This window comes from Cavia porcellus, unplaced genomic scaffold (genome assembly GCF_034190915.1).
Source record: "Cavia porcellus strain 051 isolate PalLab524CR breed Dunkin Hartley unplaced genomic scaffold, mCavPor4.1 scaffold_8, whole genome shotgun sequence".
In the NCBI taxonomy this organism is placed as follows: domain Eukaryota; kingdom Metazoa; phylum Chordata; class Mammalia; order Rodentia; family Caviidae; genus Cavia; species Cavia porcellus.
Window position 1 is genome coordinate 92762931 of NW_026947491.1, and position 23665 is coordinate 92786595.

General features: G+C 51.5%; 1 long non-coding RNA gene across 1 annotated transcript in view; it reads left to right on the forward strand.

The window, feature by feature from the left end:
- The window catches only part of LOC134477421 (uncharacterized), a 79862-nt gene extending 59410 nt beyond the window's left edge, over positions 1-20452 (forward strand). The window contains exons 5-7 of the long non-coding RNA XR_010049488.1: positions 1351-9731; positions 19252-19364; positions 19659-20452. This is a non-coding gene — a long non-coding RNA (uncharacterized LOC134477421). The remainder of the gene's footprint in view (positions 1-1350; positions 9732-19251; positions 19365-19658) is intronic.
- The last annotated feature ends 3213 nt before the right edge of the window (positions 20453-23665 follow it).

A 23665-nucleotide genomic window follows, 5' to 3' on the forward strand; every position in this document is an offset into this window, starting at 1 on the left:
GTCCACTGCTCACTGGCTTCCCATGGACTGACAAATGGTTCCAGGTCAGTTCACATGGGAAACAGGGCAGCCACGATTCCTGAACTATGCTAGAGGCTCCATCACAAGGTATGTGTGGGGAACACAGGAATCTGCACCCAGATGAGTCTGTTGTGGGCGGTTCCCTCTTCATTCTTCGAACCCCTGAACTAAGAGGAGAGGGTGGGGAGATGTCTAGTCCCCCTCCTGTTCCCTGTCCTGTCCCGATGAGGAGGTGTTCTCACGTGATTGCCCAGTGTCTAGAGCACCGGCTAGGCCATGTTTACTGTGGATGTGGCCACCGTGCTCCTCTCCTGGCTGCTGCTCTGATGGGACAGTGCTAGGTGAAGCCAAGATCCCCCGTGTGGCCGCCTTCGCCCTTGTCATTTGCTTTGTCTGTGTGTATTAGTAAGTGACCAGGACAACCCCAGTCCCCAGATCACATGGTCCTGCAGAACAGGATGAGACTCAGGATGTTCAGCAGGGAGGCAGGGTCCTTGTAGATGACGTAGAGTAGGTTTTAGTCTATCTGTGTCTTGCCAGAGTTCCATATTGGCCGTACTGGACACCAGTCCTGATACAAATGAAGTTGTATTTTCTATGTGGATGGAGCCTTTAAGATTAATAGCCCCTGATCTATTTCACGGACCATCACGCTCTCAAGACATATCCATTTTGTACAAAGGGTGCATGTTATTCCTCTTTGTGGCAGAGCAGTGCTCCACTGTGTGCAAATCCCACGCTTTCTTTGCCCATTCATCTGCTGACAGGTGTATAGGTGGCTTTCAAGATGCAGCTATTGTGAACTGTGCCACTGTCAACATGGGTGTGCACGGATCGCTGTGATATGATACTTTTGACTCTTTCGGGAAGACACCCAGAGGGAGACTCGCTGGGTCAAATGGAATTTCTGCTTGTTATTTTTTCTGAAATCTCTACACGGATTCACATGGTGGTGGCACTAGCTTACGTTGCCATCAACAATAAACCAGACCCACAAGCTGAGATGTCACCTGGCTTCTCTTACATCAGAAACCCAAATATAAACAAAGAGAGATGACAGGAAGTGGGGAGAGGGATCTTGCTCAAGTGGGAAGGCGACCAAGGGATGGAGGATGGGGATGAAAACAGAATTAAGATGTTGTGACGTCCACGCACCAGCTCCACAAAGGGACGGAACCGTTACGCACTGCACACACAGACTAGCAGGAATCAGATCGCCAGTCTCTACGGAGGGCTTGTTCTAAGCCCAACAGCAGTCTGTGTTAATTAACTTACTTATCTCTGTAACAATCCTGTGCCTGAATACCATGATTATTACTTTCTTTCCAGATGGAAAAAAAGTTGCCTGAAGTTTACTCAAGATGAGTGACGGGGAAGGATTTGAAACTGGGTCTTCTGACCGCAGCCTGCTCTCCTGGAACCTACTACACTTTATCCCTAGGCTCGCTCCAGGGAGAAGCTGGCCGGAGGCAGAAAGAATGCTGGTGCCCTTGTCACGGGCGCCGTTAGCATCCTCAAAGCCCTACCCGGAACCTGAGAGGCCGGTTCTCGGGAAAACAGACATCAGGACGAAAACTGTGCCTTGGCTCATTAGAACCAAAACTCTGACTTGAGTTGCAGTAACTGGATGAGACTTTCACTTGCCGGCTGCCTCTCCTGGAGGTGGGCTTGACTTACGGACCCTCCCGGCTACCTCGGCCACGTCTGTAACCTCAGCGGTTCGGGATCAACAGATGAGGAGTTTCTAACCAACCCCATGTTCTCTGAGCCGGTTGCAGGCGTGGAGCTGCTAGCCCCTGTCTCAGAACAAACTGTTAATCAGAAGGAAATGTCACACCATAAATCGACATGAATTGGGTATGACCGTCCCTGAATGGTTTTACCCTGCCAAGAGCATTCCTGGCTTTCTAACACTGGTTGACACTGGCCCTGGCCCAGCGGTTTCCAGTTTTTCTTTATGGAGGCGAATGGACTAAACTCAGCACTTTCTCGGAGCCTCACAGAGGCACACTGACATCATTTGGACGCTACAGGAACCGCATATTAGGCGGAATTCCACTCTGGGTTCCACTTCCGCTGCCCCCCCGAAATCAGAATCCCGAGAGTATGCTTAAGTGTGGGGAGCTCGGCCCGGAGCTGTGATTCTCTGCAGTTTTAATGACGCGTCCCTCATCCATTTGCCCCAGGAGGAGAGGGGGTCTGCCTGGGGGCCTTTGCTTATTGGCTCCCTTCGATGCCTGGCTCTTCTAGTACCTAACTCAAGAATTTCAAGAAGATAGTGAAGAACTGCCTTTCGACATTTTGAATGTGGAACATAGCACACGTAGTCCAAACCCTGTGGCTTAATATTCCACCACCAGCTGCAACAAAAACCCAACAACAACAAAAACAAAACGCTCAAACCACACTGCTCGAGAAGGAAAAAGCACTGGAGTCGGGGTCTTGCTGAAGGATACGACGAATGTGGCAAAAACAAATAAATAAAACCAGGAATCCGCCTTCCTTAGCCAGGGTGCTTTCCGTGCACCCAGCAGGAGAGGGAGATGACCACGGAATTTTTCTGCTGTATTGGCCAGTGGGAAGGCTCTGGTTTTTAGAGCCCAGGAGAACTGAGTCCAAGTGCGCTACTTCTTTGTGTGTGCCTAGTTTCTTAGTTTAGCTGGGTCTTAGTTTCCCAATTTGTAAAATAGAGAAGACTAATATACACCTTCTGAGGGCGTTGTGACACCACAGGAGGACTCAGGAGGTATTTGTGAACCTTGAGGCTCTTTTCCATGCGACTCCTGAGTCACGATGATAGAAACTCAAACTTGCTTGAGCGTAAAATTTGCCAGGTGGCCTGCATGGTTTGGGATAGATTTGGGTTCAAGGAGGCTCGTTCCGTAGGCATCGCGAGAAATGGTAAAGTTCTTCTGAATCAGCGGCCTTCTCAGGCCGGCTTCTTTGTGGTGTGGCACACGGCTGTCAGCAGCTCCAGGTTTCTGTCCACAATGTTCCAGAAAGAACAGTGCGGTCGGGGAGGAGGCCCAGCCAGCAGTGCTCCAAAAGCAAGGAAGAGAGTCCCTTGGGCAGAGCTTTCGGCTCTCAGGCGACCTGGGACCCCTCTGAGTGAGCCAGTGAACACCAGGGACCCACGCCCCTCCCCACAAACCAGTGTGCGTACAAAACTCACGGCTCTTAGGTCTGCAGGTGCACAAGCTGAATGCCTAATGAACAGAATGCTCACTCTGTACCGACTCTGGTGCAATCACTCCTTGGGAATTATCTCCTTTAATCCTTCCAGCAACCGGAAGAGGTACCTACTGTTACATTCCTTCATTATAAATACAAGAAAACTAAAACCAAAATGTTATGTAACCAGGAAAAGTTTTCACAAAGGTGTGCAAATAAGTCGGATTGAACCAAGCTGTCTCTGGAGGGAGAGGAAATGAATCAACCCACCACACCCCGAGGCCTCTGAAGACCCCCTTCCCTGGCATACTGTTCCCCCCTGCTTCCTGAATCCAAAGCCAAACAGACCAAGGCTGTCCCCCAGCCTGACCACGAAAGCCAAAGCCCCCCAAGTGCACACCCTCCCTGCTCGGAAGGATTCAGTTCCAGAGGTGTTACTAAAAGATGTCCAGACGCTTTGAAGTAATGAGCTGTCTCGTTCCAGTGGAAACTTCCTCTCCGCAGTCTTCCTAACCCCGAAGAATGTGCAGAAATCCCTCCTCCGCCTCAGGGTATCAGATGTAGTCACAGCCCCAGCCCTCACCCTCTCCCCCCTCCAGTTACACTACCAGTCCTCAGTAAGCCCAGGCGCAAACAACATAGGAACAGAGCCCCAGAACAGAGGCCTCCTGCTGACAGAGACAGGCAGCAGGCCACAACTAATCATGCACATTTATTGGAGAGCTGGTAAGCAAATCAATGTCATCAATGATTTATTCTCTAATTTGCTTTGAGTATGCACCTCATAAATCAATAATAGAAAATGGCATTAAGAGTTGGTGTTAACTGTCAGTAAAAGGCAGAATACTGCCTCTGTCCATTAAAGAATGTGTGTGGTGAGTATGGCCCTGTGTTATATTAGGTGTGGTACATTTTAAAATTGCTTTTTTCACGTAAGAAGCAGTGTTAGGGGTTTGAAGAGGACGAAGAGCTGTAAATCCACAGCTTCGGATGCCGGTGTTCCTGCAACGCTCAGTAATCTGACACAGAAGCCCCGTTCAGGAGGATTCGGGGAGTGGACAGATCGTTCTTTGGTTCCAGGCCAGGTTAAATGAACCCAGAACCGGTGTCATTGCTGACATCACATCAGAAAGACACAGAACACAATAACATTTGGCATTGTACTTTTTTGGGTACCAGGTAAAATGTACTCTGTCTTTTCCTGGGGGGTACCTGTAGGTTACGGAAATTAAGCAATCATCAGATCATTTCATAGATAAGAAGGTAACAAAAATTATTATTAAAAACCACACTCTTCACTTGGATGAAGACGAGAAGCCATCACAGTATAGGATGAATTTCCATTTGAGTCTCGCCTGGAAACACCGGTCATATTCAAACGCGTGGTACAAGGGGGAAATGTATGTTTACAGGAGGAAGCTGGCTCCTCGTCTTAGGAAATCGGTGGCCACAAGCCACAAAGGGTCCAGCGGGGAGAAGTTGATGTGCAAGGCTGGGGTGAGTGCAGACTTGGAGTCCAGTACATGTAGGGTGCAGTCCGGCTCCACTAACTCCCTGGTCAGTGAGCGGGGCTGACCACTGTCACATCCCAGCGTCTCTGCTTCCCTGCTGCTGCATCCATCCCCTCAGTAACAAAACAAAACAAAACAAAACAAGCCTCACTAACACCCACTCCATGAACTGCATGAAGGACTACTGAAGATATCTATCTTGAATCTGTCCAGGGACTCCTTTTATGAAACTTGCCCCCTGCATTTTATCTGTCAGGTTATTAAATTTCTCATGTTGGGACATCATGATTCTGCTGTTTAGCAACTTATCAGTTTATGGTCAGTCACTTGACCCACGCTGAGCCAATCCGAGCACTCCTCTGAAATTTAGGAACTCAGTATGATGTGTAAATCATGGGGATTGGTGGCTGTGGGTTTCTAATCACATGGCTTAGAAAAGCAGAAAAAACAGTCTGCAGAGAATGCGACTGATAAACAGACACACAGAAAGGAGTAGATGGGAGGACAGAGACTAACCCAGCACTGCAAGCTGCCAGCCTGTCCTCCTCAGCAGCTCTCCCTCAGCTGGGCTTCACGAATAATCTAACAGCACCGTCACGTGCTTTGCATGCTGGCTCGAACGGGACAGGCACCCCTTCAGTCACGTTTTCCTTCACGTAAGGATAAAGTAACACATGCAAACACTCAGTATGTAGGAGAGGCTCCATTACGTCAGGTCCTATCCCCTCCCCTCTTCTGTTGACTCCCTAGCAGGTCCTGACGAGTATTCCACAGCTCTGCTCCCTCACAGGCACGGTATTAGATCTTCCCCCTGCAGGGACAGGGTACCCCGTGCACTCAGCTTGGAGGAGCGGTTTGCTGTGGCTCATGGCTTGAAGGGTTCAGTCCACGGTCACTGGCTCCAAGGTTGAAATGTCTTGGTGGAGAACGTACTGGAAGAAGGCTGCTCACCTCGGGAAGCAGAGACGGGAAATGCTTGAGAGAGGGAGGCCTGGGGACAGGATCCACGCCAGTGACCTGCTGTCTCCAGCTGGCCGCACCTCCTAATTAGCCTGTTCACCCGTGAGCTCATCGATGGAACCGACTGGTCCTCTGATGAGCTTAGTGTCACCTCTGTAGGCTCCACCTCTGGACATTGCTGTGCCAGAGATGGAGCCCTCCACACATGTTCTGGGGAGACTTGGGGAGACCTCGTAACAGGTACCTGCAAGCACACTGTGCCCTGCTGAGGATGGCAGAGAGGGACGGTGGTACAGGAGAGGGCGCCCAGTCACTCCTCTGGGGTAAGTACTCTGCCTCCACTGGCCCCTGTTCACTTGCGCTGTCTGCCTGCATGCCCTGTAGACCTTGATCTTGCTTTCTGTGTAGAAACTGTCCCACTTTTCTCCCAGGGCCGGAGGTGAATGGCACCCTCCCCAGGAAATGGTTTATGTTTCCCTCAAGTCGATGTGGCATTTGCTGTGGTCTCATTGATGCCACTTGCCTAGGCTTCCCTCCCACCTGCCTGCTCCATGGTGAGCCTGGAGCTCGGCCCTCTCCTTGCAGGGTAGTGAACAAGAGCTCTGGAGAAGGACAGTCTGGCTCCCTCAGGCTCCAGCACGGGTGAACTGGGGCGAATGATTTAATTCCTCTCCACCTCTGTTTCCTCGCCTGCAGAATGGAGATACAGGTATCTTCAATTTGGATCAGGTGCCTGTTAATACTGCTGTAGTCTCTTCCAATTCTTTCCTTTGGGGCACATATCATAAGTTCCACTAATGGGGTGATCAATCACTTGCATATTTCTTCTCTGTTACCAGAGGAGCTCTAATGAGGCAGAGACCGCATCTACATCATGTATTGGCTCATTTCAAGTATCTAGGACTCGGTTAAATGAGTGAGTGGATGAGCCAGCGGGCGTGTTTATGCTGTGCGTGTCTTATCTTCCTGGATGGCTGTTCCTCTTGCCCATCTTCCCGCCCCACAGTGCCCAGCAGGGAGTAAGTGTTGAACACGAAGCAGACTGGAGATAAAAGGGCAATCTTGTGGTGAGCAGGCACCTGTGGGGAGCAGTGAGAATCTCCCCAGAACCCAGCCGTCTTCCTGCAGTGTTGGCCTCCGCGTCCTCTCTGTAAGAGCAGAGTAACCAGCCATAACCTGCCGCGCTCCATCACCAGACCTCGGACTGCCAGTTCCCAAACCGGGCAAACCTTGTCCAGTTCCCATGACCTCATCGAACAGAATCACGGGCCAGGTGGGCCCCACCCTGCCTTCAGCTCCCTGGTGCAGGCACCAGACAGACAGCCGCAGGCTCGATGGCGGGAGGGACTCGAAGACCGTCCTTGCTTGTCGGATGGAGTTGCAGCCCTGGCCACTTACCAAAGAAAGGTGTGTCCACATAAACCCAAGTCACGGTTTCAAGTCAGCCTGCCCCAGGCACGCTGGACCTGGGAGCCTGGATTTGAGATCTACCAGAATCAAGTGTCTGCACATAAGCTGGTGTTTATTATTGTCTTCAATAATTGGGTAAATTGTTTAAAACAACTGAGACCTGAAAGAAGTATGTGAGATCGTACATGTAGAAATATGTAAACATTTGGCTCATATAAACATTTTTATCGAATTGTGAATTCACCACCTACTCTCTCTAAAACATGGAGCTAGCTGTGACCAGGGATACATCCACAAACATAATATGAAACGGGCCAATGCCTGGTGATCTTACCGATAAATAAGGGAATGATATCGTAATAACTTGCATTGATTAAAGTCTTTTTGAATGCAGGTAACAAAAAACACCAGCTCACACTGGTTTCAGTAGTGGAGTAGCAAGCCCAGCTCTAGTTATGAAGGATTTAGAGTTGGCTGATTTTAATAATGCCGAGCACCCGGAGCCTTCCCATTTTCCCACTTGGCATTTTCAGTATTAGCTCGTTTCTCAGTTTAAGAAGCTGCTGGGTTCCTCTGTGCCAGTCCCCCATGTGACACTGCTCAAGACATTGTCCAGGGACAGCAAGAGGCTGTCTTATGCTGTCTCCTTCGCAGAATACAGGGTGCGTTTCCTCAGTCCCAGCCATTCTCCCCTCCGTTTTAGTTTTCCAGATGGGTCCCAGTCCTACCCCTACATCAAACACCAGCAAAATGGGTTGGAGACCAGAAGGATGAGGGTTTATTCCCAGGGAACTGGTGGGGTTAGTGGCCCCGAGTAAGGTGACCAACAATCCCTACTAGGATATTTAATACCAGTCAGTGATATCTATCAGAACATCTTGTGTGCACTTGGCATTGAACGGGACCCAGGTCCTTCTCTTCCATGGCATCACTTGAATCTAAACTCTGTGAACTCAGGGATCTGTGCGCTCTGTTCTGGGCTGTGCCTCAAACACACAGAGAGTGCCCGACACACAGTAGGACTCAGCGATATCTGTTGAATGAATAAAATTCTGGCTATGTGGTTGCACTTTGTTTTTCCCTTGCGGTAACAGGAATTTATGGAGATTATCTGGCCATCTAGTTATGAAGTGTTACAGAGGGAGCTGAACTTGTATCTGCCAGACTCTGAATCCAGTGCTTACATGAATCACTTTGACCTGCTGTCTTCCTTATTAGTGAATTACAGATAAGGTGTTCTGGAATTTCTGAAGACCTTGTATTAATTCTTTAAAGTTAGGAGACTTCCTAGGGAAGATGTGTATGATTCCTGTATGAGTCCTAAACATGTATGTTCTTACAGATAACAGCAAATCTGCTTCTGCTTTGGGTCTGTTACAGTCTATGCCTGCACTGGCTCTCTCTGTCCCCCACACACCCTCCCTCCTACCCTGACAGTCTGTGGATTAAGCTCAGATCACAGCCTCAGCAAAACCACTGCCCACTTCTGTGACCCCAATCAGGAAGTGCATCTCTCACAAACTGTTTTCTCATCTGTGAAATGGGAATCATCACTCTTGTCCTGACCACCACAGCATGGGGGTTTCGAGTCCCTTGAGATAACATTGCAGAGGACTTTGGAGGAAGTAAACATAGGTAAAATCTGGATCCCGAAAGGCTTTAATGGGCGACATGAACAGCAAACATGCCAAAGCTTCGGTGGTGCAGGAGCCCAGCCTGAAGGATCCGGGGGCATCGAGATGCTGCAGAGTCCTTGGCTTTCTCTGCAAGCATTGGCCAGACTCTCTGGCCAGACTTCAGGGACCACCACAGACCCGGCCCAGAACAAGCAAGAAAGGCACCGAACTCCGCTGCCCAGCTTCCCGTCTTCCTGAAGTGTTTTCACTGGAAGCTTCTTTCTTCTTCCTGTCTGGGAAAATCTGTTCTCAAGAAATTAGCTCTTAAGAAAAATCAAAAAAGAAACTCCCTTCCACCATCCTGCCTTGGAATTTCACCAGGCTGCACTTCCAATCTTGACCAGAAATGAGCCCTGACTCACAGCTCTGCTCGGGGTGAGGGGAGCTTGAGCGCCCCGTTTGTCTCCCCAGGAGCCGACATCCTGATGGTTATCAGCACACAGCGAGCTGCAGGGAGCCTTCCCTCGGAAAAAACATGGGGGAAATTCACGCCGGGGAATTCCGCTCTCGCCTCGCTGGACTTGATCGGTCTGAGAGCTTCCGTACCCTGTTCTCTACCACCTCGCCCGTGCCCAGTAGGGCACAGATCCTGCCACTCATCTCCTCACCCGAGTCACATTTTCCTTCAGGACTCACCCCGACCTCAAGTCCACTCACGCCGCCCCGGGACAGCACTGCAGCCCCTGCGGTCAGAGGCAGTGAGGGCGGCCGCATTCCGTACTGACGGCCCGGTCTGCTCTCCGCGTGGGCACACATTCCCGCCTCAGCAGCAGGGCGCAGCTGCTGCCATCTTTGTTTTAGGGACATGGAAAAACTACACCAGCGTGAGTCATTAAGCAGTGGGCCCAAGGGAACTTACAAAGGACTGGGTGGGACTGAAAGCCAGGCAGGCTGGCTCAGAGATGTGGTTTGGACCAGAACTCCACAGTCTCCTACCCTGCTCAGAGGAGGTTCTGAAGGTTCAGAAGCATAGCAGGCAGTGGTGAGTACTTAATAAACATTGTGTTAGTACTGCAAAGTACTTGTTAAGGGCTTGTATAGTTGTCTCCCCAACCCCAAAATCCTCACTTGGACATAGGTGGGGCTTCTCAGAGGTAGCTGAATCTGGTGTGTGTGATGCTGGGATTAAGGGTGTGGAATTACTAAATCAGCCCACTGACTGGTGCAGCATAGTTCTGGGTGTGGATAACGGGAAGCCCCCCCCCCAGATGTGGGCTGCACCACCTGAAAGGCTTGAAGGCATACAAGGAAGAGCAGGCTGCTGCTTGCTGCTTCTGCCCTTCCCTGCCTCGCCATGGTCGGTTTCTCCTCTTCCATGCCCCTCAGTTTCAGGACCAGTCACCTATGGACTGAAACCTCTACAAACTGTGAGCTGAAACCTTTCCTCATGTAGCTTTGAGTGTCAGGTATTTTGTTTCAGCAAGGAGAAAAGTTACTAAGACAGTCCCTTACAGGGTCTGATACCTAGCAGACCCTCAAGTTCGTGTCCGTCTCTGCCTTCATCCATCTGCCCCAGTGACTGCTAAGTCATTATTTTCAGGTGGTCCAGAACGTGCTGCCTGTGGGTTTCTTCTGAGGCAATAATGCTCTTCTGAATTACAGTGCTCGGGCTGGGGATTTAGCTCAGCGGCATAAGCACCTGCCCCAGAAGCAGGCGGTCATGAGTTCGACCTCCAGTACCGGAAAGAAAGAAAAAAAAAAAGAAGCACAATAATGAATTACAGTGCTCAATGAATTTCGTCAAAAATAGATCCTTATGAGTAACATGAGACACTGAGATGGGACCTGCCACTTTCTAGATGCTGCATTGCAGAGATGCATTAATTCATGACCCTCAGCCTTGGGCCCAGAGCCATTGGTAACACAAAGTCTCAGCTGCAAAGTCTCAGTCTCTCAGGGACTCCCCAGAGAGGAGTGCGCCTGCCTCCCGACCCCTCCCGACCCCTGTCCTTTCTCGCTTCCACCAAGGAAGGAGGAGAGGCTGACCCCTCGTGAGGCTGGGAGAAGAGCAGGCACTTCTCACACCTCTGATCTGCCCTGGGGAAAATGTGTTCTGGTCCTCCGCAGCCCAGAGAAATACACAACCCGGAGGTGGACATCAGCAGAGGGAGAAGTTACACAGGCCTGGGGCGGGGAGGGTGGGGAACTCTGTGCTTTCTGCTTCACTTGACTGTGAACCTAAAGCAGGTCTAAAAGTAATTTTAAAAGTCAAGTGTAAGACCGTGTAAACCTTTTTCTTCTGGCAAGGAAAGCAGTGAGATTTGGGATGGTGTTTGCACTGTTATCCAGGGTCCCCGATGATGTGACTGAGCTGAGCTGTGTGGAAGCTCTGGTGAACGCACAGTTCGAGAGAGAAAGTGACAGGTCAGTGCGACATTCCCTAAGGAGGCCGCCCTTGTGCCATACGTACTTACCCAAGAGGAATTAAAGCATGTGTCTGTGCAGAGACTTGCAGATAAAAGTTCATCACTATGTTATCTGTGACATCCCCAAAGTGGAAATAACCCAAAATGCCCATCAACGCGTGAGAGAATAAGCAAATATAGCCGTGCAGTGGAAACCACCAAGCGTAAAACGGACCAGCAACCGGTGCCCGAGCCGGCTGGACAGATGGCGCTGAGCGACAGAGGGCAGGTGTGGAGGGCGTCCTGCAGGGTCCCGGCACATAAAGTCCTGGCGGATGTGAACTGAGGTGCAGTAAACGGGCAGCGATTGCCGGCGAGGAGACGGGGTGAGCCACGTTACACACAGAAGCACAGCGAAGCCCACGGGGAGATGGGCGGGTTCCAGTCCATTTTGTTGTTTGTAGTGATCATTTCCAGTTATATGTAATATACAATACATAAGCTCACAGCTTACTAACTTGTATACATATGCGTGGTTTATTGTGTCAGTTGGAAGGGCACCAAGCGGGCAGCCTGGAATCCGACTTTCACACGTGCTGAGCGTACACAGTGGCCCTGGCATCACCTGGAGGAAGCCGTCCCTCTCCACTACTTTCCTGACCACGGCTTTTCCTGGCTGCAAACTTCGTTCCAAGGCTTCCTTGTCACCTGGCCACCGTGTCCTTCTCAGGCTGAGCGGTTGCACACCAGGACCATGCAAAACAAAAATGGAATTCTGACTTAGGCCGCGAGAGCCGCCATGAGAAAACACCACAAGCTGGGTGGTCTATCACCCGCAGCGATGTAGCGCTGGAGGCTGGGAATTCAGAGATCAAGGCGTGTCTTAGCCTGAGGCTGGGAACTCAGAGATCAAGCGGTATCTTAGCCTGTGCTGCTGTCCCGGAGTTTGTGAAGAGCAGAAACGTATCGGCCCACGGTTGGTTCCTGAGCTCTGGAAGTTCAATGCCAGGGTGACGGCAGCTGCCAAGGCATCTTGTCATGTCGTCCCATGCCTGGATGTGGAGGGCCAGAGACTGACGGTCGCAGCTTGCCCTTGTAGAGCAGCACGATCCCACCGGCGAGGGCTCCCCCTCACTACTGTTAAAATGACAACTAGATTTCACGGTTTGGAGAGAACAAGATGCCAGCAGATCCCCTGTCTGGTGAGGACGCACCTCCTGGCCCCGGGGGAGCTGTCTTTCCCGTCTAGCCCGCATGTGGGCAGGACTGAGGAGTCACCCACACCTCTGTGATACAAGAACCAACCTCATCCTTGAGGACAACATCTCATGACCTAATTACTGCCTAATGCCCTCACTTTGGGGGTGAAATTTGGGAAGACACAAACGTCAAGCCATAGTTGAATCCTTTGTTAGAAAATAGCAATGAGTGTAGCAAAGCATTAGACCAAGCCTGGGGTCTTGTGCACGTGGTCACATGCAGCCCCCCAGGTCACATGCCCACGATGCCAGCAGCCCTGTTTATAGTTACAGTTGTGCCAGGAAGTACCAACAGAGTCCAAAGGGGACCTCCCGGGTCCTCCATGGTCCTTCCCAATGCCAATCCTTTTAGTACCCCTTTCTTGGAGCCTAGACCATAGGAGCCCGAGTTTCCCAGCTAAGAAGTGCAGGTTGTCATTCAGGGGGTGCTTGCTCTGTCTGCTAGTGAAAGCCCACCTGTCTGGGGCCAGAATCTGTGCCCCCAAAATGAATGAGACACTCAAAGTTCCCCAGCACGTTACTGGGAGGAGTGTTGATGTGACCATGCCTGTGACCCTCCCCTGGTTGCCGGATGCTCTTCCTGTGGTGGCTTCGGTGCCATACGAAGTTCATTGCCTCACTATCCACACTGCCTCTGAGGGCGTCAGGAAAGCAGATGCTCCCCAGGTTTGCTTCAGTAGGCCATTCCAGGCCTCTGTCCTCCAGCAGCATCTCCACAGTGTGGTAGGTGATCACAGCACACCACCACATCTCCTCTGCCGTAAAGGAGGTGCCCAGGGCTTGAGGGATCTCAGGCTGAGACCAAAGCTTGGGCATAACTGTAGATGGAGGTGGTAGGTAAGGGCTTGCTAATACAAAGGCAAGTACCAAGAACATAGGTCTTCTTCTATGAGAGGAAAGCAGAGCTCTGACCACAGTAGAGGAGGCTGATCTACCCACCTGCCTCCAGGAACAGTCTGCACTGGGCTCATGCTGGTCTCCGTGCCAACAGCGTGGATCCTCAGGGAGGGCGGTCACTGCCTCAGCCTTGAGAGTTGGGAGTCTATGCGTGGGACCCACCCACGGCCTCAACTGCTCTGAGCCCCTCCATCTGTATGCGCGGGTTGTCAGAACCAAGGCGACCAGGGCAGAAGTCGCCTGACTCTGGGGTCAGTCGTCCCATCTGCTTGGTCACTTGGAGTCTCTTCTGTGGCAGATGCTTCCTGGTGGCATTCTCCTGTGACACAGAGACCTCACCCTTCACCCCAGCACCTTTCTGCATCCATATTCCTGGAGGCCAACCCTCCTCCTCCCTAGGGTTCCAATCATTTTCCTCCCAGCCTGCCTGGCAGTTTTAAATTCTTTGTAAGCCCATCTATTTCACACCCTCTGGCTGTTTCTCTTCCCACACCACGTGGGTGAGCGGAGTCACACCCAGAGCTCTGCCAATGGGAAAGTTTCTCCCCAGCCCACCGTCTTCCCAGGCCAGGTGAGGGCTCGAGGCTGCCCGGCTCCACCTTGCATGCTCCAGTCAGCATCTGGAGGCACCGTGGCCCATTGCTGGTGGAGAAAGGAGCTTCCTCAGTGCACTGAGGTGCTGGTCCTGGGGCCAGTGGTGGAGAGGGCTCCCGCAGCCCATGGAGAGGGAGTCCCAAGGTCTTCCAGGGTGGAATCTGCAGTGAAAACCTTGGTCAGCGCTGAATGTTCCCCTGAAAGAACTCTTCCTGCAGGAATGAACTCTCCTATTCGTGTTGAGAACAATCCTGAGCTGATCTAAGCAGGGCCCGCGCCGTTCACATTGCTGGGTAAACCCCACCCCCATCCTGCCTTTTTGGGCTGCAAACCACACTTTTTTATGGTTTTCTCTCCTACATTGTCTTCGTGCTGTTCCACGGACAGGTGATGAGAACAGTAGAGAAAACATCCTTCAGCAAGCACAACAATCAAAGAGGGAGCTGGGCATTCAGGCAGGTGACGACAGCCCATGGGATCAGGGTACGCACAGGGCCAAGAGATGTGTCCAGTCCTGCTTGGACAGAACGCAAAAGGCGTTAGCGTTGATGCTCAGCTCTGCACGCAGGTGCGTGTTTCTTAAGGCAGCCTCCACCCCACCTCTAATTAGAGAGGCAGAAAGAAGCCAGGGAGCGGTTTTAAACTAAGCTTATTTCTGAGTGATTTTAATCCTATGGAAAAGCTGCAGAAGTGGCCTGGAGGGGTCTCACATAGCCATCACCTAGCGTCTCTACTACATTACGTGTCCATGATACATTCACCGAGACGAAGGGAGCCAAGCCAGCTCAAGCAGGAAGCCCACAGAGGCCTTGAGACACCCCGAGGAGAGATGTCACCTACTCTCCAGACTCTCAAATCCCAAGCTGTCCCAGCCTGCTGCTGTTCAATGCCACCCACTGTCAGCCTTCTATCAAACAAGAGATTTCGAGGCTCCATGAGGGATAAGGGAATGGCAGCTGTATTTTCCAGCTACTGGGAAATTTTGGGGATTTTCAATCTGCAACAGTAGAACAATCAAATGCAACGGCAGAACCTGCGGTCTTGGTACGGTGCGGGAGCGCGTCGCCGTGTAACTCTCTCCCAGCCCTCGCACCGCTTTGCGTCTCACTCACGTGCTCCTTGAGCACCTGCTGCCTGCTGCAAGGCTTGGAGGAACAGGCGAGTACAACAGTTTCCGACCTGAGGAGCTCGCAGTCACGAAAAGGAGCAGACGGGGCGGTTTATTGGCAGCAGGGTGCATTTGGGGTGAGGGCGAGTCTGGCATGGAACGGCAAGTAAAAGCAAAAGAGCCTGAAGAAGAAGACCGAGGTCAGGTTTCCAAAATGCATTAGAGGGCCGCCAGTGCAATCCCCTCTCTTCTGGTGTAGACCTGATCGACCTTCCAGAAAGTTCCCAAGAAGACGGTACTTGCTTAACCAGTAGTCACTGGAAGGTTCCCTTGGGAATCTAGACACCCGTCTGTGGCTCAACCTGCCGGAAGGAAACTTTGGGAATGACCGGGGGTTAGCGTTCAAAAATGCTCCTCAAGTCTGTCAAAGTCTTGGCCGAGGGATTTATGAGGTTTCTATTTCTGTGGTTTGTCTTTGCTGTGCACCAGGTTGGTGGAGGAGGGAGCCGAGCGGTGTGCAGAATGAAAACGCGCATTTCCAAAGTAAACAGAGTTTAGGTGAAGGCAATCAAACAAACTCTGTGAAGGCAAGAACTCAGGCCCAGATGGAAAAATGGTGAACGCAAGGCTGAGAGGAGACTCACGTTACAGAGAGGCCGAGAGGGCCGGGAGGCTGTGCGGCTCTGGCTGTGCCTCGGACACACTCCTGCCTCGGCTGACCTGCTGCCTTTCTGTTTAACTGAGTTCTGTCTTTGGCCAGCAGAATAGTCCTGAGCAGATCTTCAGGCCTCCTCATTTGGTATCAGCTTCCAAAAAGCTGGTACTCACAAAGGTTCAGTAGCCCCCACGTAACCGGGGAACGGCGGAACCCTCAGAGGCAGGCAGCTATGCCAACCTCAGAGCCAGCGTTCTTTCCAGAAACCATGGGACCACTTCACACCTACTGCCCGGTCTCCTCACGTCTCCACCAGCCTGATTCTCCCTTTCCGCGCCCCCTCTTCCAGGGCAAGGTGGCCGACACCCTGGGAAGATGCCATGTGCGGACACCCCGATCTCCACACCTCGGGCAGCCTCATCTCTGTAGCAGATGCTGTCAGCCCTTCTCCACTTTTCTGTCTTCCTCTGACTGGACAGAGGCATTACTTTCCAGTGCCATTCAAGGCCAAGCTAGGAAGGTAATGCTGCGGTCTCACAGTAGGAAGCTGGGATTCAGAGAAGCAATCTTTGAGCCAAGGTGTTGCAACCAGCAGTGGCCAAGGTAGAATTTGAGGGGAAGTCTCTCCGGCTCCAAAACCCATGATCTCGGCAAGGGCCTGTCAGCTCGCCTGGCTCAGACTCCTTGGGAGGTTGGTAAAGCACCCTTCAGACTGAGCCTGGGGGTCCTGCGGCTGTGCCTTTGGGGTCTCTGCCTGATCCTCGGCCCCGTCCTCTCACTGGCTCTTTCCCTGAGCTCCGCTCTCTGACCACCATGAGGTGAGCAGCTTTCTTCCTCCATGCCCTTCGCCCTCAGAGACAGCTGACCGCGACCAAAACCTCAGCAACTCTGAGCCAAAACAAACTCTTCCTCTTTAAGTCATGTCTGTCAGGTGTTTTGCACCAGCAGTGTGATGCCAGCTCACACATTCCTGGAATCTCCACTGCATTACTGATGACACAACAGTGTAATAAGCCATGGGCCAGGCACTGTGCTGGCACTGACATTTATTGAACAATTTGATCTTCACGATAATGTGTTTTACTTTGAAGCTGGCAAATGCAAGTCTTCAGAGCAGGTGGCCTTTTACCTTTGCCTCCCCTTGCCCCCAGTTTGTCCCTTTTTGCGTCCTCTTGGGCTTGGGTGTCTGGGTAAGAAGTGGGGCTCTGTTCTGGGCATCTGGGTCCTCAGATAAAGATTTGCAATTTGCCTTTTTGCGCCTTTCCTGGCTCAGCGCTTCAGTCCACACCCTCCCGTCTCTCCCAGCTCCTGGCTGGGCGCCTGTTCCATCCCAGTCTCATTTCCTTGCTCCCGTCCCGTCTCCTCCTGGCCAAGACCTATCCGTCTCTTCGACAGCTGAATGCCTGCTGCCAAGAGAAATAACACCCACATGTGCAGGGTGTTCCTGAGGGGACAGGGTGGGAAGGGGCAGGGCAGGGCTTCCTGGTGGGCAGCAGGAGGGGAGCAGAGCCTCCCTGGGCACAGATGGGGCCCAGCGACCTGAAAACTAACCAGAGAAGCCAAGAGGTAGAGGAAGAAAAGAGGGCAGGGAGAGGAGAGAGATGTGAGGGCAGGCAGAATCAGCAACTGCATTTATATGGCATTCTGACTTTCAGGACTGCCCCCGGGAGTCACAAGGCTGCCCATCGTACCGAAAAGCAAGCAGAGGTTTAGTCACATGTGGGCAGATTAAAGCTTATGGGGCAGCACCCACAATGCAGCGAGGCACCCACAGCTGCCATCCCTGCCCGTTGAGGCTCTCCTCCAAAGCTGGGGCAGGAAGGAGAAATCGCCGCTCCTCCGCAGCCGAGCAAGCAGGCTCCGTTGATGCGCACATTTTGGAGTTACTGAGAAGTACTCCTTCCCAGCTGCCTCGGGGGATGGAGAGGGGTACGTGGACCAGCATAGCCTGTGTACGGCTGTCCCAAGGGCTGGGCAGCCTTTCCTGCGATCGCACAACTGTGAGAGACACACGCTGCTACACTGCCTCCTCTGGACACATAGAGAAACTGAGTCTGAGAGGGGCCGAGGTCCCAGGGCTAAGTGCAGAGTGTGGTTGGACCAAGGCAGTATGGTCCTGGAGCCTGAGATCGTGCTGGCTCTGCTCTGCGGCAGGCGGTGAAGAAAGGGGGCTTTGTTCCTGGTCATGAGTGACAGCCTCCAAAAACTGTGTGCTTGCCGCTAAGTCGGGTCCTCCAGGCTTAGCAGGAGGGGTAATGTATGTGTGTTAGACCCAGCATAGCAAAAAGGGGTCCATCGTGCGACACACACTGTGCTGAGCTGAGCAGGTGGGTCCCTGTCCCAAAGAGATAGGGCACAGCCAGATGACCGCAAGATGCCACACCAGAATTCTAACACACATGTCAAAGGAGACCCCTGAGAATCAACCTGGTCCCGAGCGCTTGGGCAGTGTGCCAGCTCCCGGGGTCCTCTGTGCATACAGGGAAGGAGGAAGCGGAAATAGTTGGAAGGCCAGGAGTGAAGCCTGGTGCAAATCTGTTTTACCTCCTGGTGGCTCAGGACCCCAGCTCCTGGCTTGGCCCTCTCGAGCCTGTATCTTGTAACGTAGCTGTGATGCAGTGCTGATGCATTTGGGGTTGATTTTAGGATTGCATGAGATTGGGGCTACACCCTACAGTGGGGTGCATGGTTAAATGCGGCATAAATATTAACACCAGGGAGAAGAGCTTAAATGCCTGCCCCAAATTAAGTATCAGAGTTAGTGTAAGTCCAGCTCTGATACTTAATCTTTGAGTGACCTCAGCAAGTTAGTCAAGGTCTCTGGACCTGGGCTCGTGTTTGTACAGTGGAGATGGCAACTTTCCCACATCGCACTGCTGGGAAGACTTGCTGGGTGCGTTCCAGGGGCTCCTGCAGACCCCCGAGTGGCTTTTCCCACCTGGCTCGCCTGCTCTCTGTTGATCTCTGAAGTTTCCATGCAGGCCAGAGCCTCCACGCTCAGCCATCACTGAGGAAGCAGTAGTCCTGGAGAAGCGCTTGGAGCCAGGGTGAAGAGGGCGTGGTCGCTCTGTAGGACATTTCGAAGGGTGGAGCCTGTAGATTTCCACCTAAGATCCCTTCGTTGGGGCTTCAGATTCAGACAGATCCTGCTTCAGAGTCTGGCTAGGCTAGTTTGTCTTCCTGATTTGCCATTTCCTTATCCGTGAAACCAACAGAATGATCTTTCCCTGCGTGACCACAGGAAAGAGCCCAGGACTTGGCTGATCGTGCAGATGAAGTGACTGATAATCCCGACTCTTGCAACAGTGCATGAAAAATCTCCCTCCCTTTTGAGAAGAAACGTTTTATCCCATGTCATTTTTATGGCACAGACACTGAATAACTGATTTCTTTTAGCAAAAACAGAGAAGAGAGGCAGGAAAAATGGATCAGGAACTACATGGGTCCCTGTTGGCCTTAGCTTCCTCTAAGCCACCCTGTCCACCCATCCTCCCTTTGCCCACCTCCTGAGACCCCATTTACACCTCCCCGCTGGGTCCTCATTTTGTGTGAACTCGCCTAGTCACGTAGTTCCTGTACAGTAGGATTAAGATTAAACTGTAACTTAATAACAACTGTATAAATACAGCAACTGATATTTACAGAGAAAGAAGAGGAAGTCCAAGCAGGAGAGCGAACTGTGGGGTGTGTTTGCCGGCTTCCCTCAGCTTTCAGAGCTGGTTTGCACAAAGCCAGCTCCTGAAGGGGTTCCACTTGGGTGAGTCAACGCAGACATTCTCGGGGCTGGGGCTGGGGCTGGGGCTGGGGCTGGGGCTGGGGCTGGCCCTCCCGGACCTCACATTCCAGGCGCAGTCCTGGGGCAGCAGTGATTTTGCCTGACTGAGCTCATGTTGCAGACATCCAATGGAATTCCGTGCCTCCTTTCTCTTCCACCCTGAAACCTTACACTCCGCTTCCCTGAGAGGAACACGATATTTCATGGTGTAATTCCCGAGCCACCCCGCTCACTCTTTTTTTTTTTTTTTTTTTTTTTTCTCCTTTTGTCTCTTAGCCCGTGCTAAGGAACTGATGCATTTCTGGTCAAGGCGGCTACGAAGACAGCTGACCTGGACCTGGCCTGGCTCCTCTGTCGTCTGTTACCCGTTTTTATCTCCTCATCTGGTCACTCCTAATCTCCTAATTAACCGGAATTCCCCACGCGTGACTGCTCTGGGCCCCAGCGGATCCACCTCTGCGAGCTCACACTGGGTTACTATTCAGCGTCTTCTGCATGTGCTTCACTGGAGAAGAAGATCTGATTTTTGGTGAAGTCCGTATTATCAGTTTTTTCTTTAGAGGGCGCGCTTTCCAATCTAAGAGCTATTTCCCCAGCCCTAAGTGGGAGGTTTTCTCTATATTTTCTTCTAAATGGTATTTTTTATGTTTTGCATTTAAACATACAATCTATTTTGAGTTAATATTTATACAAGGTCTTAAGCTTACGTCAAGTTCCATTTTTTAATAGATAAAAGACTTTATGGATACAGAGCTTCTCTAGCGCCATTTGCTGGAAAGTCGTCCCTTCCTCCGTGGAATGCAATCTGCTGAAAATCAGTAGTGGGATAAGCAGCAGGGTAGCTGTGCCTGCATGCTGGGCTCAGCGTTTCAGCAGAGTGTGGTGTCCTCCGGGCCCTGGACACGCCCTCGCTCCACGCACGGCCTCGTCCTGCTGTCTTCTGACTAACGCTGGCATCCTATGTCGCTTCCTCCCCCCTGTGTTCCCAACCCATCCATATTATTGATAGAATTTTTGGCGCGGCTACAAAGATAAGAAATATGAAATAAAAGTGGCCTTTATTTTAAGAATGCGGATAGACACTCCATGACCTCCGGGGCCGGCTTTCTCTCTGCCGGACGCGTGGTGTGGGGGACATACAGGTAGCTTAGGTTTGGGGTGGAGCCTACGGGGCATTGCCGATGCACAGGTGGCCCGTTGGGATTCATTTCTCACCACAGGTAAGCTGCCCGGGGGCGGGGAAGGTGACCTCAGATGGAGCCCTTGGTTCCGCCTCCCAGCCTCCCACCGCTGCAGCCTCCCATCCAGGGCAAAATCCTTCCAATTCTTATGTCGGAAATGAGATCCTGGAGGCAGTGCTGTTAATCTGTTTCTACCTTGTATATTTAGACCGTTTGCCTTAATGTGTGATGAATATGTTGAGGCCACTGTCATTTCTCCTGTTTTCTGTTCCTCCAGGTTTCCTCCCTTTCTTTAGTTACTTTAATACCTTATTATGTTTCCTGAGTATAGCTTTTGAGTGGGTGCTCTAGTACTGTGTTTGCACACACATGTGTGTGCTATATACAGTGCACGCACACACACACACACACACACACACACACACACACAGAAGGGGCAGATTTTGGAGCTGGAGGCTGAGGACAAGACCTTCACATTGCTGAGCTACATGCTAGTTTTTATTTTTTATGTTGAGACAGGGTCGCTCTAACTCGGTAAGTTGCTCATGCTGGGCCCAAACTTAGCAACCCCCCTGCCTCAGCCTTCTAGAATTCTGGGATTACTGAGAGAGAGGACTTTCTACCTCCCTTAGGGTCCTCCATGTATAATATATTGTCTTGCATATTTCCTGTGTATTCAGAACCACATCGAACCAATCTAATTTTTGCTTGAAGTGACAAACACAATTAAGAAAAGTTGAGAGACACTGAATTTACCCCGCTTTCCTCTTCCTGATTTTTATTCTTAGCTTGCTTCTCCTCTGATTTCCTTTCTGTTTGGAGGACTGTACCCACTCCTTTTGGGTAATTTTGTTGGTGATAATTTTTAATGATTTACTTTTTTTTTTCTCAGAAAATATCTCGATTTCGGTTGGAGATTTTCTGAGTATGTAGGATTCTAGTTCTCGTGTATTTTCTGTCACCACGTGAACAATATGGTGCCATTTCTTTTCAGCCTCTACCATAAGGGCATTGTCACTCTTTTTCCACATATAAGATATAAGATATAGGGGCTGGGGATTTAGCTCAGCGGCATAAGCGCCTGCCTTACAAGCAGGCAGTTGTGAGTTCCATCCCTGGTACCGATAAAAAAAGAAAAAGACAAAAAAAAAAGATATAAGATATAATGCATAATTCATAATCTGCATATGTCTTTCCTGAGGGCTAGGAAATTTCCAGCCACTGTTTCTTAAATGCTGTTTCAGCCAGAGCTGCTTTCTGGTCTCCTTCTGCTTCTCTTCTGACATGATTTTGCTTCATTAGCCCTGTCATTTTTCCCAACCTCCTTATCCCTTGGCTGTTCAGAACGGGTCATTTGGGGTTTTTAGCTTCCCAGTGGCAGTGGAAGTGACCTCCTTCTGTGGCCCCCACCGACACAGCTGGGGACAGGGGCTTGGTATCAGCTGGCTCCCTGCACGGCACCATGCGGCACCTGGGTCGCCTTGCGGTGGAGGCCCACTTGTCACGTGACAGCTAGTGCACCCCATGAACCACCTCCATTCCTTAAGGCAAGAACGCTAGAGAGAGCTGGGCTTTCTGAGCCCACAGGTGCTGAGGAGGAGCATCTGCCTCCAGGTGCGGTCCCCGCAATGGCCACCTGACCTTAGATCCGCCTCTGTGCAGAGGATCTGCTCTGCGACTGGATCACGCCCGATCTCTGAGCTGGTCTCTTCCTGTACATCTGGGACCTGCTCCGGACATCAGTGCTTGCAGGGGCTGCTCGGTGACAGCATATGCATCTGGCGACTCCATCTGGACCTTGGCTGTTGCAATCCAAATATCGTAATTCCCTTTTTTGTCCTCCTCATGGTCTGCTGGAACGTTAGTGAGTCCCGGCAAGTTAATTCCAACCTACCACCTCCAGAGCAACCCACCCACAGTGAGGACAAAGACACGGAGACATATTCGCAGTTACGGGCAGCCAAAGGGTCCGGAGGCCGGTCCAGGTGAGGATACATGGAACAGGGCCCTGCTCTACGGCCACACCCAGAATTTATTATCTCATGAAGAAGGGAGTGGCTTGAGGCTGAGTGACAGTGAGGATGGCAGGAATTACGTGAGCACTGTGAGCTGAGCCGGCCAGGCAGAGAGCAGACACCGCAGCAGTCTGCAGGCAGAAAGCTATGTAAAAAGACCAGTCTGCGTTCTTGATTGTGGTAGCATCTGAATGTTTAGGAGGCGGCTGCTTCAGTTTCTGATATGTAAACTTTTGTGCCCTGGGAAGTCATAGCCTCTTACCTTGTGGCTGAAACCCAGTTGACATTCCTGGAGCTATGTGGCTCTGCCATCCCACTGTGCTCAGCTGTTTATAGGGCACATGATGGAACGAAACAGCAAGCTGTCAGCTGGCCTCCAGGATCACGTATCAGTACCTCGGCCAGCCTTATTTGCATTTTTTGGAGCCAAATGAAGTGGGGACAAGCAGCATAGCTCACTCTGTACAGATCAGTACATGGAGACGGAGCTTGGCTTAACCCATGCGGAAGCAATCGCTCTGCATTTAAGAGGAGCCCCCAGGACATCTCTTACACTTGGCTGCGCACCTAACCTGCTGCCATGGTTACCAGGAGCCTCCGGCACTTCCAGCTCCCCGGAGGGTCCTCGTGGCACAATGAAGCGTAACGTTAAAAGGCTGGAGCACAGCGGGATGTGCTTGGTACTGCAGAAGCCAGTGGGAACCTTTATGTGCCAATCAGAACCCTGTTCGGGCACCACTAACTCTCACCCAGCAGCCTGTTTCCATTCTATGTCACACTGTGGAGCAACACAGCTCCCTGTGGAGAGATGGTCTACCCAGGGACACCTTCTCCTATGTAGCTCCCTGTGGAGAGATGGTCTACCCAGGGACACCTTCTCCTATGTAGCTCCCTGTGGAGGGATGGTCTACCCGGGGACACCTTCTGCTATGCAGAGCTGATGACCAGCTGGAAGAAGGAGAGATGTGTGCAGTTTTTCACAGGATTCCTTAAAAGGAAAAGCACTGTCTTTGTCTTCTTCCTTGTCCTCTTCTGAGCAGTGGAATTTGGATGTAATGACTGGTGTTACAGCAGTCCTTTAGAGTAA